This window comes from Arachis hypogaea, chromosome 11 (assembly GCF_003086295.3).
Source record: "Arachis hypogaea cultivar Tifrunner chromosome 11, arahy.Tifrunner.gnm2.J5K5, whole genome shotgun sequence".
Taxonomy (NCBI): Eukaryota; Viridiplantae; Streptophyta; class Magnoliopsida; order Fabales; family Fabaceae; genus Arachis; species Arachis hypogaea.
In genome coordinates, this window is record NC_092046.1 from 88129252 (window position 1) to 88141404 (window position 12153).

General features: G+C 38.3%; 1 non-coding gene across 1 annotated transcript; it reads right to left on the minus strand.

Annotated features, from left to right (window-relative positions):
- Positions 1 to 6727: 6727 nt before the first annotated feature.
- LOC112725664 (small nucleolar RNA R71) lies at positions 6728 to 6834 on the minus strand. The gene has a single exon (XR_003164756.1). It is a non-coding gene; the product is annotated as a small nucleolar RNA R71 (small nucleolar RNA).
- Between the last annotated feature and the right edge of the window lie 5319 nt (positions 6835 to 12153).

Here is a 12153-nt window from a genome sequence, read left to right on the forward strand (position 1 = left end):
TGACCCCTTAGTGTTGACATAGGACTTAGGGATTGAAATTAACTATGCCTGTTTGACTTATCTTTGATGTAAGGTTGACTAAGTAGGATTAACTCTTCATAATCATCATGTGTTTGTGGTCAATGTCTAGGATAGGTAACCTTAGTTCTTAATTACTTACCAATAGGTTTCTTTCATTTTAAGTTTCTTTTCTTTACATTTAATTGCTTTGACTTTTATTGCTTTAACTTTTAATTCCTTGCATGCTTATTTAATTGCTTTGATGTTTAATTTCTTGCATGTTTAGTTTTCACACTCTTGGTTGAGAAATTGGGTGTTTGGGTGGAATTGAGTTGTGGATGTCCATTCCGCATTGTGTGAGAATGGCTAATTGGTTTGGCCTCCATTGACGCTAGTCTTTCTCTAAGTAATTAGTGAGCTGACTAGGATAGGAATTCTAAATTCCCCAATTCTCACTAAGAGCTCTTTTAGCACTTAATTTCCATTCCCATTGCTTTAATTGCTTTCCTCTTAATTCTTTGCATGATCATTTAATTTCTTTCCATTTACATTACTTGCTCTCTCTTGCATTCACAACCCCTAATTCTATCTCATAGCCAATAACATGACATTTCATTGCAACTCCTAGGGAGAACGACCCGAGGTTGAATTACTCTTGATCTCGGATTATTTTGTATTGTATTTAATATTTGATCTTGAGAATTCATCGTTGGTTTGGACTATGCTACCAACGAGTTGATGCTTGTTTTGATCGATTCCGAACCATATGATAAATTCTCTTCATCAGTCTCCCACCTAGCACTTTTGTTTATTGTCCTTAAGTTGGACTTATGGGGAGCTCTTCATCAAGGTGGCTTGTGCTTGAATCCATCCTTGAACATCCACCAATGCTTGGACTTCCAATAAGTTTCATCATTCAAAGTTAATAGCTCTAAGCTTTGATGGAGTTCTTCACGAACCATAAGCTCCCAAAGTTGATCCACACCTTGTAATCCGGGATCCCATACTTTGTTTTCTCACCCGTCTTTGAGTTGATCATGGTAATTTCCTCTGGGTGGTAAAGAAGCTGAATTCTCATGAAGGCACCAAACTACCCTCCTAGACCCATCTATTTGAGCACTACACCAATCCATGATCCTCAATTTTGAGCTTCCCACCATAATGAGCTTAGATTTACAACGCCAACCACTAAACATCCTCTTCTTACGCTTAATTCCACAAAGGGCCCTAAGTTGGCCATCTGTTTCAAGCAAAGCAAATTCAAGTGGGATAATAAAGCTAAGAGTTAGAAGTTTTACCCACTCAAATGAAGGACTAGATGACAACCTAGGTAGAGGAGTTCCAAATGATCTTGATAAAGCATGTTCCACTCCCATCCATCCTCTTCTAGAGGCTTCCACCACTTGGCAAGGTTCTTAAAGCTCTACCTCTTGCCAAGCTTCCTCAAGTTCAAGCTCTTCTTCACCAATTTCCTCTAGCTCTTCCCTATCACTCAAGTCATAAATAGGAGGTTGAGTGAAATCTACCTCATCATCAATTCCAAGCATAGTGGGGAAGGATTCATCAAGCTCAAAAGGATCATATGTTGATGCAGAATCATCATATATAGGAGGACTTGTTGCTTGCCCAACTTCTCCCAAACCTTCTTCTTGGCAGCTTTCTTCCGATTTCATCTCTTCTTTATTGCTTATCAAGGGCATGGGAGGTTGTGCATCTTCTTCTTTGATCTCAATGTCAAGCCCAATGGGAGAGGATTCGATTGTAGATAAGAAATTTTCAATGATTGAATCGATTTCCTGATCAACTCCTTCAACTTGAGATTCCTCCTTGCACTCAACATCTCATAAATCTTCAACTACTTCCTTTTGTTCAGTAATCTCTACCTCCTCCTCTTGTTGCATTTTTTGCTTCAACTCCTCTTCTTTACATTAAAGCTCCAAAATCTCCTTCTCATTGTGCTCCTCAACTAATCCTCCACATTCAATAATGGGAGTGTCTTGGATACTTGAGCACAATGGTACCAATTGGTTTACCATTTCAGTCAAGTTAGTCGCGAATTCCCCTAACACCTTTTGCTCTTCTTCTTGCTTAAGGCACCTAGCAAAAAGTTCTTGTAGTTCTCGCCATAGGGGATGGAGAGATTGGTCCACTGAAGGTGGTGATGGAAGAGAGGGTTCATCATTTGAGGGAAAGAATTGTAGTTGGAAGGTGGTTCATATTGGTGAAAGTTTTGAGGTGGTGTATAAGAAAATTGTGGTTCATGGGAGTATTGGTGTTGGAATGGTGGTGGCTCTAGATATGGTTCATATGGTGGTTGGTATGGTGGGTAAGGTAACGGAGGAAAATTGTTGGTAAAGAATTTCTCAATGAAATCTTGTTGCAAGCATAGTTCTAAACCAACAACTATCCTCAATCAAAATTTAATTTGTTTGTCACTTAAGCAAACCCAATAAAAATAACTGAAGTATTAAACCTCGGGTCGTCTCTCAAGGAATTGCAGGGAAGTGTATTTATTATTGGTTATGGGAAACTATCTTTTTGGTTTTTTTAATGTTGAACAAGGAATTTAAATGACATGGAAATAAACTAACAATTAAGAAAAGTCCTAGCAAGGATTGATAATCGGAATTCCTATCCTCATTATCAATGTCAATTGTGATGGTAATTGTAAATTGCACTAACTTAGTTAACCTCTAACAAATGAAGGAAAGTCAAGTGAGCAATAATTAACTTAAGTTCACAAGTCCTAATCAAAGATTAGAGTTAATGAAGCTCAAGCCAAGTAGCAACTTCCAAACACCAATCAAATAAAGACTTTTGATAATTCAAGAGTCTCCAAATAATCAATCCATGTTAAGAACGTAAAAAGCTAAATTAAAACCCACCCAAGAATTTTATGAAACACTTGGAAGACACAAAATAAAAGCGTAGAAAAGCAACAAGAGAATGTAAAATCTAAAACCAACGATTGTAAAATCAATGATAACAAATAACGAAAGAAGCAATAAACATGAAATACCTCAAATTGCATAAAAAGGGAAATAAAAAACACAAAAACTCATAGTAGAATCCAAAAATGTGAATTTAACACTAAAACCTACAAAAACTTAATAAAAACTAAACAAAAACTACTAAAAACTATATGAAAGTGATGTCAAAAAGGGTATAAAATATCCGCTCATCTCAATACCAAACTTAAGCCGTTGCTTGTCCTGAAGCAACTAAAAACACAGTAGGATAAAAAAAGAAAATTAAGTTACAATAAATTTCTAAGTTTCAAATGAAGCTTAGTTAGAATCAGATGAGCGGGACTTAGTAGTTTTTTGCTTCTGAATAGTTCTGGCATCTCACTATCCATTGAAACTCAGAGATGTTGGCATCCTTAGAAACTTAGAATCTAGATGATATCATTGACTCTCCTAGTTAAGCTTATTTTGATTCTTGAACACAGCTTTGCTGAGTCTTGGCCGTTACCCTAAACACTCTATTTTCTAGTATTACCACCGAATACATTCATGCCACAGATACTTTACCTGGGTGAACCTTTTCAGATTGTGACTTAGCTTTGCTAGAGACCCCAGATCGAGGTGTCCAGAGTTCTTAAGCACACTCTTTTGCTTTGGCCCATGACTTTAACCGCTCAGTCTCAAGCTTTTCACTTGACACCTTCACGCCACAAGCACATGGTTAGGGACAGCTTGGTTTAGCCACTTAGGCCAGGATTTTATTCCTTTGGGCCCTCCTAACCATTGATGCTCAAAGACTTGGGTCCTTTTACCATTGCCTTTTGGTTTAAAGGGTTACTAGGTTTTTCAGTCTGCCCTCCTTTTCTTGCATTTTTGGGCAGTAATGGATTTTTCTGCTTTTTTAATTTTTTTTTTTGCCATTTTTTTCTTTCGCATGCATATATATATATATATATATATATATATATATATATATATATATATTTCTTTTGCACATGCTTTTTCTTTATCGTTTTGCTTCTTTTTCTTGCTTCAAGAATCAATTTTTTAGATTTTTCATATTATCAATAATATTTTTCCTTTTTTCTTATTCTTTCAAGAGCCAAGATTCTAAAATTTCAACTTCAAATATGCAATGTTTAATCATACATTCAGAAAACAAAAGTAAATGACACCACATCAAACTAATTAAACTAATCTTATTTTAAACTTGAAATTCATGCATCTCTCAATTCTTTCCATAAAATTTTTTTTTTCGTTTAAGCAAGGTGAGAGATATATGGAATATTTTACAACTTTTTAAGACATTAATGCAAATGATCATGCAACCAGATCAAGAGAACAGATAAACAAACAGACAAAAAAATAACAGGAAAGGAGTAAAAGAGAACGAATCCACCTGAATGATGGTGGCCAGTGCTCTTCCTTAAGGATCCCATGTAGTGCTTGCTCTCTTTTATGTCACTCATTTGTCTTTGTTGAGGCGGCTGCTGATGCGTGAGCATCTCTCCTATCTTTTCCTAGTGAATTTGCATTTAATTTGTTGAGTTTAATCAAGAATTAATTATTTTTTAACCACTATGGATGCTACTTTGAGTTGTGTGCAATTCTGTTCATTTTAGGTAGTATTTGGTTAGATTTGATGGAGCTTCCGTAGAAAAAGAGAAGAAGGCCATATAGAGCAAGAATGGCTTAAAGGATGAAGAGGAAGCTTGCACAAATGGAACCAGCACAAGAATTAAAGGAGATGACAGCGAAGAGCGACGCGTGCGCGTACCTGACGCGTGCGCGTGATTTGGATCTTTCCATAGCGATGTGTGCGCATACCTGACGCGTACACGTGAAGAGCGAAGTTGCACAGCGACGCGTGCACGTACCTGATGCGTACGTTGACACGCGAAGAAGACCAGCGACGCGTACGCGTGACTGACACGTACGCGTGACATGTGCCACATGCAGAAAATGCAGAAAACACTGATATTCCAAACATTATTCCAAACATCATTCCACTTTTCATTCCACCTCAGCCCAATTTACAGAATCCTAGTTTTCACTCTTTTCTATGAGCAACTAAACCTCCACTGTTAAGGTTAGGAGCTCTTTCTATTGTATGGATTGATACTATTATTTTTCTATTTTAATTCATGTATTGATTTATATTTCAAGAATTATTTTCGTTCTTTATTTTATGAATTTGGGTAGAACGGAAGTATGACCCTCTTTCTAATTGAGTTCTTGTATAACTTGGAAAAGCTCTTTACTTGAACAACAGCTTGAAAACATATTCTCCTAAATTTCTAATTATCTGTACTTAAAGGGATACGTGACATATAATTCTCTTATATTTGGGTAATTAGGATTTTTGTGGCATATAAACTAGAATAATTGAACTTCATCCTTTAATTGGAATCAATTGACCAAGGAATTGGCGGTTGATGAATTTTAGAGGAGACTAGAAAGGTCTAAGGAATTAGGGTCTAGTCACATATAGTTTGCCATGAATTAAATCTTGCATGATTAAAATAGTTAATAAGAAAAGTCAATCCGGAAAATAGATAACTCTGAAGCCTTAACTGTTTCTCCATATTTTACTCCCAACTTATTTACCTGCCTGTCTTCAAACTCTGAATTTACTGTTTAATGCTCTTTGAGTACCAAAAGACTCTTTTCTATTTGTCTAACTAAGTAAATTAATCAACCATTGTTGCTTAGCCCATCAATCCTCATGGGATCGACCCTCACTCACCTGAGGTATTACTTGGTACGACCCGGTGCACTTGCCGGTTAGTTTGTGGTTATAATTTCTGCACCAAGTTTTTGGCGCCGTTGCCGGAGATTGATAGTAATTAACAACTATTATTTGTTTGATTGCTTAGATTAGGCGTTTTAATTTTAATTTTATTTAAATTTTGCTTTAGTATTTTCAAAAAAAAAATAATAATAAAATAAAAGAATAAAAAAAATAAATAAATAGCACTAATATTTTTCCTTAATTTCTGAAATTAAGTTTGGTGTCCCCTAGTTATTTTTGTTTCAATTTTTCCTGTTTATTTTTCTTGTTAATTTCGAATTTTTCTGTCCTAATTTTGCCTACACATTTCGAAATTTATTTATTTATTCTATTTAGTATTTTTATTTTAATTGTTTACATATGTTACCTCACTGGAATTCTCTGCACTCTGACGTAGAGAGTTCCATCTTTTCTTGTCTTCTGTTTGTTTATGCGCAGGAACAGAGACAAGGAACATCTCTTAAACTTTGATCATGAACCTAAAAGAACTTTCAGGTGGCATTTGCAACAAGCAAGACTTTACAAGGCTGTAGAATCCACTATGGATCATAATAATGCTGTTAATGCCAATGTGACAAATCTGAATGAGAATGAGCAACAAAGGAGAGTGCTTGGCTCTTACTTTACTCCTACTACAGATCTTTATGGAAAAAGCATTGTGGTGCCTCCTATAGCTGCGAACAACTTTAAGTTGAAGCCACAATTGGTCACCCTGGTGCAACAGAACTGCCAGTATCATGGTCTTCCCCACGAAGACCCAAATCAATTTATTTCTAATTTTCTGCAGATTTGTGATACTGTGAAGACAAATGGAGTGAACCTAGAGGTGTACAAACTCATGCTCTTCCCACTTGCTCTGAGGGATGGAGCAAAGCTATGGCTAAATTCCCAACCCAAGGAAAGTTTAGATACTTGGGACAAGGTGGTTACTGAGTTTCTTACTAAATTTTTCCCACCAAAGAAGCTGACTAAGCTTAGGGTGGATGTTCAGACCTTTAGGCAAAAGGATGGTGAAACTCTCTATGAAGCTTGGGAGAGATACAAGCTACTGATTAAGCAATGCCCTCTGGACATATTCTCTAAATGGACCTAACTAGATATCTTTTATGAAGGCCTGGGTGAAATGTCCAAGATGTTCTTAGATAATTCTGCAGGTGGTTCATTGCACAAAAAGAAGACACCGGAGGAGACTATTGAGCTGATTGAGAAGAAGGGTGTTATGGAAGTAGAAGCTCTTAATGCTATTCTTGCTCAGAACAAGCTTATGTCTCAGCAAATAAATCTACTTACTCAGCGGATGGGTGGCATGCAAGTCTCAGCTATCAACACCCAAAATCCAACTCAAGAGGTCTCTTATGATATGACAGGTAATTTTGTGCAAAATGATAATTATGATGATGCTCAATCCTCTTCTGAACAGGTCAATTACATGGGGAGTGCTTCTAGAAATCTGAATAATGATCCCTATTCTCAGACCTACAATTAGCGGTGGAGAAATCACCCAAATTTTGGGTGGAGAGAGCAACCTCAGAGGCCACAGAATTTTAATAATAATTCTCAGGGTGGTTTTCAACAGAATAATTTTAATAAACACCAGTTTTAGTCATCTCAACAAGCAACTTCTCAGCCCCAACAGAACAATGATTTGGAAGCAATATTGGCAAGTTTTAGACAGCAAACCAGAGCATTCATCAAGAACTTGGAGATTTAGATGGGTCAATTAGCCACAAAAGTTAATGAAATTGATCAGAGGACCACTAATAGCCTTCCTGGTAACACAATTCCAAATCCAAGAGAGGAATTTAAGGCTATCACCTTGATAAGTAAACAAGTGGCAAGTACGAAAGCACAAGTTAATGAGGAGCCAGTTGAAAAAGAAGATTGCAAGGTTATTCAATTGAGAAGTGGTAAAGTAGCTAGCTCTGAGACCAAGGTCAATGGAGAGTTAGTTGAAAAAGAAGCTCCAGAGGAAAAGAGGGAATAAGTAGAGCACGTCCCTCCAAAGAGTGTAGATAACCCATTCCCAGACTCTCTTGACATTTATCCTACATTACCAAAGGCTCCTGAGTACAAGCCTAAAATGCCATATCCTCAGAGACTTCAAAAAGAGACCACGGACAAGCAGTTTTCAAAGTTCTTGGAAGTCTTCAGAAAGTTTCAAATCAATATTCCTTTTGTTGAGGTTTTGGAACAAATGCCTCTCTATGTCAAGTTCATGAAGGAACGGTAGTCAAAGAAGAAGCCTTTAAAGAGAGATGAGACAGTGGTCCTGACTAAGGAATGTAGTGCCATAATTCAGAATAACTTGCCAAAGAAGATGCCAGATCCAAGGAGCTTTCAAATTCCATGCACCATTGGGAGCATAACCTTTGAGAAAGCACTATGTGATCTGGGGGCAAGCATAAATCTAATGCCCTTATCTGTGATAAAGAAGCTGCAAATCCAAGAGGCATAACCCACAAAGATAGCATTACAGATGACAGATAAATCTAAGAAGCCTGCATACGGATTAGTGGAGAATACTTGGTCAAAGTGGGTAAGTTCTTCCTCCCAGCAGATTTTGTGATTCTTGACACAGGGGAGGATGAGAATGCATCTATAATCCTAGGAAGACCTTTCCTAGCCACTGGAAGAGCTCTAATTGATGTAGAAGGGGTGAATTAGTGCTTAGAGTGCATAATGAGCAACTGGTCTTTCATGTCTTCAAAGATATACATTCAGTAGGTAAAGAAGAGAGGTGCATGCAGACTGAGCTTATTGATCCAAACCTTTAAGAACCCCTTGATGATGCACAATAGAAATTGCAGCTCAAACCTCCTTTGGTGACAACTAATAAAATTCCTCCTGACATCAAACCTAAGTTTGGTGTTGGGAATGCATCATCCACTAAGGAGTAGGTCCCCAAAAAGAAGAAAGTACCCAGGGGATGGAGAAACAAAAAGATCCCCGCTGAAGGTTTCTCCCCAAGAATAAAGGTGGTGTTGACTAGGAATCCAGTGTGGATTTATACAGTAAATAGAATCCTCTCTCTGGAGCATATTGAGCTAATTTATGGAGACACAGGAAAGAAGTTCAAAGTAAAGGGTGAAGAGCTGAGCCCCTATAATCCTCCTCCTTAGAGGAGCTGACCGTCAAGCTAGTGACGTTAAAGAAGCGCTTGTCGGGAGGCAACCCGATAATTTCATATCCTTAGTTATTTTTCGTAGTAGTAGTTTCCTTACTTATTTGATATTTATTGAGTGTTTACTATTTTTCTGATCATGCAGCTATTTTAGAACAGGAAATGGACATTTCAAAAAAAAAAAAAAACGAGCACACGATGCGCAAGAGTCGCTAACGCGTACGCGTCATATGTGTGTGCATGAAAACTAAAAGTGAACAGAGAGTTGAGCAGGAGTGGTGCTAGAACTATGTTTTGCCCACAACCCAGCCCACGCGTACGCGTACCTCACGCGTGCGCGTCGTTTGTGCTTTTAGCCACCCACACGTGCACGTCCCTGACGCGTACGGGTGTCCCTGAAAATCGGCGTCAATGAGTGTTTGGGTAGAGAGTTGTGCTGGCTTGGAGCTGGAACTGTGCTAGAGGCACAAACTTGATCACGCATACCCGTCTCTGACGCGTGTGCGTCATTTCCACAAATCGCCATCCACGCGTGCGCGTGCATGACGCGCATGCGTCATATGAAAATTTTGGTTCTTAGGCCACGCGAACAGAGATTTGTGCGTGCGCACGGCCGCCTTCGCGCGATTCGTACAAACCAAGGGCACACGTATGCGTGCCAGACGCTTACGCGTCACTATCAAAATCGGGCGACCCACGCGTACGCGTGCTGTATGCGTACGCGTCGCCTGCGCCGCACACCTCCACTTGTGTGCTGTCCAGTTTTTAATTTTCATTCTCTCTCCCTCCCAACTCCTAATTCTCTCCTGTTCTTTTATCCTTTTATTTTTCTTTCATCATAATATTTATATTTTTTTGTTTTCAGTTTTTCTTTGCTTGAGGACAAGCAAACCTTTAAGCAAACCTTTCTCTACTATTTTGTCTCGTTTATTGCATGATCCCTTATTAGATAAATTCCTAGGTTTTAGTTTAGTTCTATTATTTTCAAAAATTTCTGTTAGTTGCTTTAATTCTGGAAGATGCCTCATGTATTGCTGGTACGCGAATTGTTTGTTCTCTGGCTACAGCTCCAAAAACTTAGTGCGCGTAACATAATCTCAACACTTCTTCACAATTCTGCGTAACTGACCAGCAAGTGCACTGGGTCGTCCAAGTAATACCTTACGTGAGTAAGGGTCGATCCCACGGAGATTGTCGGCTTTAAGCAAGCTATGGTCATCCTTGTAAATCTCAGTCAGGCATATTCAAATGGTTATGATGTTTTGATAATTAATTTATAAATAAAATAGAAAATAAAATAGAGATACTTATGTAATTCGTTGGTGGGAATTTCAGATAAGCGTCTAGAGATGCTTTGTTGCTTCTGAACTTCTGCTTTCGTACTACCTTCTTCCAACCATGCGTTACCTCCTTCCATGGCAAGCTGTACGATCATCTCAGATGAAAACAAATCCATATGCATTGTCACCACACGGCTAATCATTTGTCGGTTCCCGCTAGCGTCGGAATAAGACCATTGTCCTTTTGCACAATGTCACTTGCGCCCCACATTCGCAGCTTTGATGCTCTTCATAGTCATCCCCTCCCAGATCCTACTCGGAATACCACAGACAATGTTTAGACTTTCTGAATCTCAGGAATGCTACCAATGGTTCTAGGCTATACCACGAAGACTCTGATCTCACGGAATGGAAGGCTCTGTTGTCAAGAGAGGCAACCATGCGTCGTGGACCAGGAGGCCAAGAGATACACACTCAAGCTATTGCAGATAGAACGGAAGTGGTTGTCAGGCACGCGTTCATAAGTGAGAATGATGATGAGTGTCACAGATCATCACCTTCATTAGGTTGAAGCGCGAGTGAATATCTTAGAATAAGAATAAGCTTGAATTGAATAGAAGAACAGTAGTAATTGCATTAATTCATGAAGAACAGCAGAGCCCCACACCTTAATCTATGGGGTGTAGAAACTCCATAGTAGAAAATACATAAGTGAAAGATCTAGGCATGGCCATATGGCCAGCCTCCATTCCAAAGATCTAAGAACTAAACATCCAGAGATGTAAAATAAATCATTAAAAGTAGTTTTTATACTAAACTAGTAGCTAGGGTTTACAAAAAATGAGTAACAAAGTGCAGAATCAACTTCTGGGGCCCACTTGGTGTGTGCTTGGGCTGAGCATTGAAGCTTTTTCGTGCTTAGGCTTTTCCTGGAGTTAAACGCCAGCTTTGGTGCCAGTTTGGGCATTTAACTCCAATTCTGGTGCCAGTTTGGGCGTTTTACGCCAAGATGTTTTAGGCTAACTTTGAATGCCAATTGGGGCCATCAAATCTCGAGCAAAGTATCGACAATTATATATTGCTGGAAAGCCCAGGATGTTTACTTTCCAACGCAATTAAAAGCGCGCCAATTGAGTTTCTTTAGCTCCAGAAAATCCATTTCGCATACAGCAGGGTCAGAATCCAACAGCATCTGCAGTCCTTTTTCAGCCTCTGAATCAGATTTTTGCTCAGTTCCCTCAATTTCAGCCAGAAAATACCTGAAATCACAGAAAAACACACAAACTCATAGTAAAGTCTAGAAATATGATTTTTGAATAAAAACTAATAAAATATAATAAAAAGTAACTAAAATATACTAAAAACTATGTAAAAATAATGCCAAAAAGGGTATAAATTATCAGCTAAGAACTGATGAGGATCTTCCAATGGAAGTCCAAGAAACTTGCAATTCTGTTACATTAGAGAAACTAATTGAGGCTTAAGCTCAAAGTTGTTTGCTCCAATTGCAAGAATTGAGATGCTCCTTCCACGGAAGTCAGAACAGGGTGCAATAAAGTCACCAAGCATCTTACTTGCATCTCCACCACTGTTGTTGGGTTCGGCCATCTCTTCTTCTTTTTCAAAAAATTTTGTCAGGTCCTCTCCAGAGTGTTGTGCTTTAGCTTCTCTTAGCTTCTTCTTTAGAGTCCTTTCAGGTTCCGGATCAGCTTCAACAAGAATGTTCTTATCCTTGCTCCTGCTCATATGAAAGAGAAGAGAACAGAAAAGAATAGGAATCCTCTATGTCACAGTATAGAGATTCCTTTATGTGAGTAGAAGAATAGAAGAGTAGAATGAAGAAGAGGGAAGATGAAGAATTCGAACACAGAGAGAGAGAGAGAGGGTTCGAATTATAAGAAGAAGAGAAGTTTTAGTAGATAAATAAATAAATAGAAAGAGATGAGAGAGAGAGAGAGAGAGAATTCAAATTTCAAATTAAAATAAAAGGAAAAT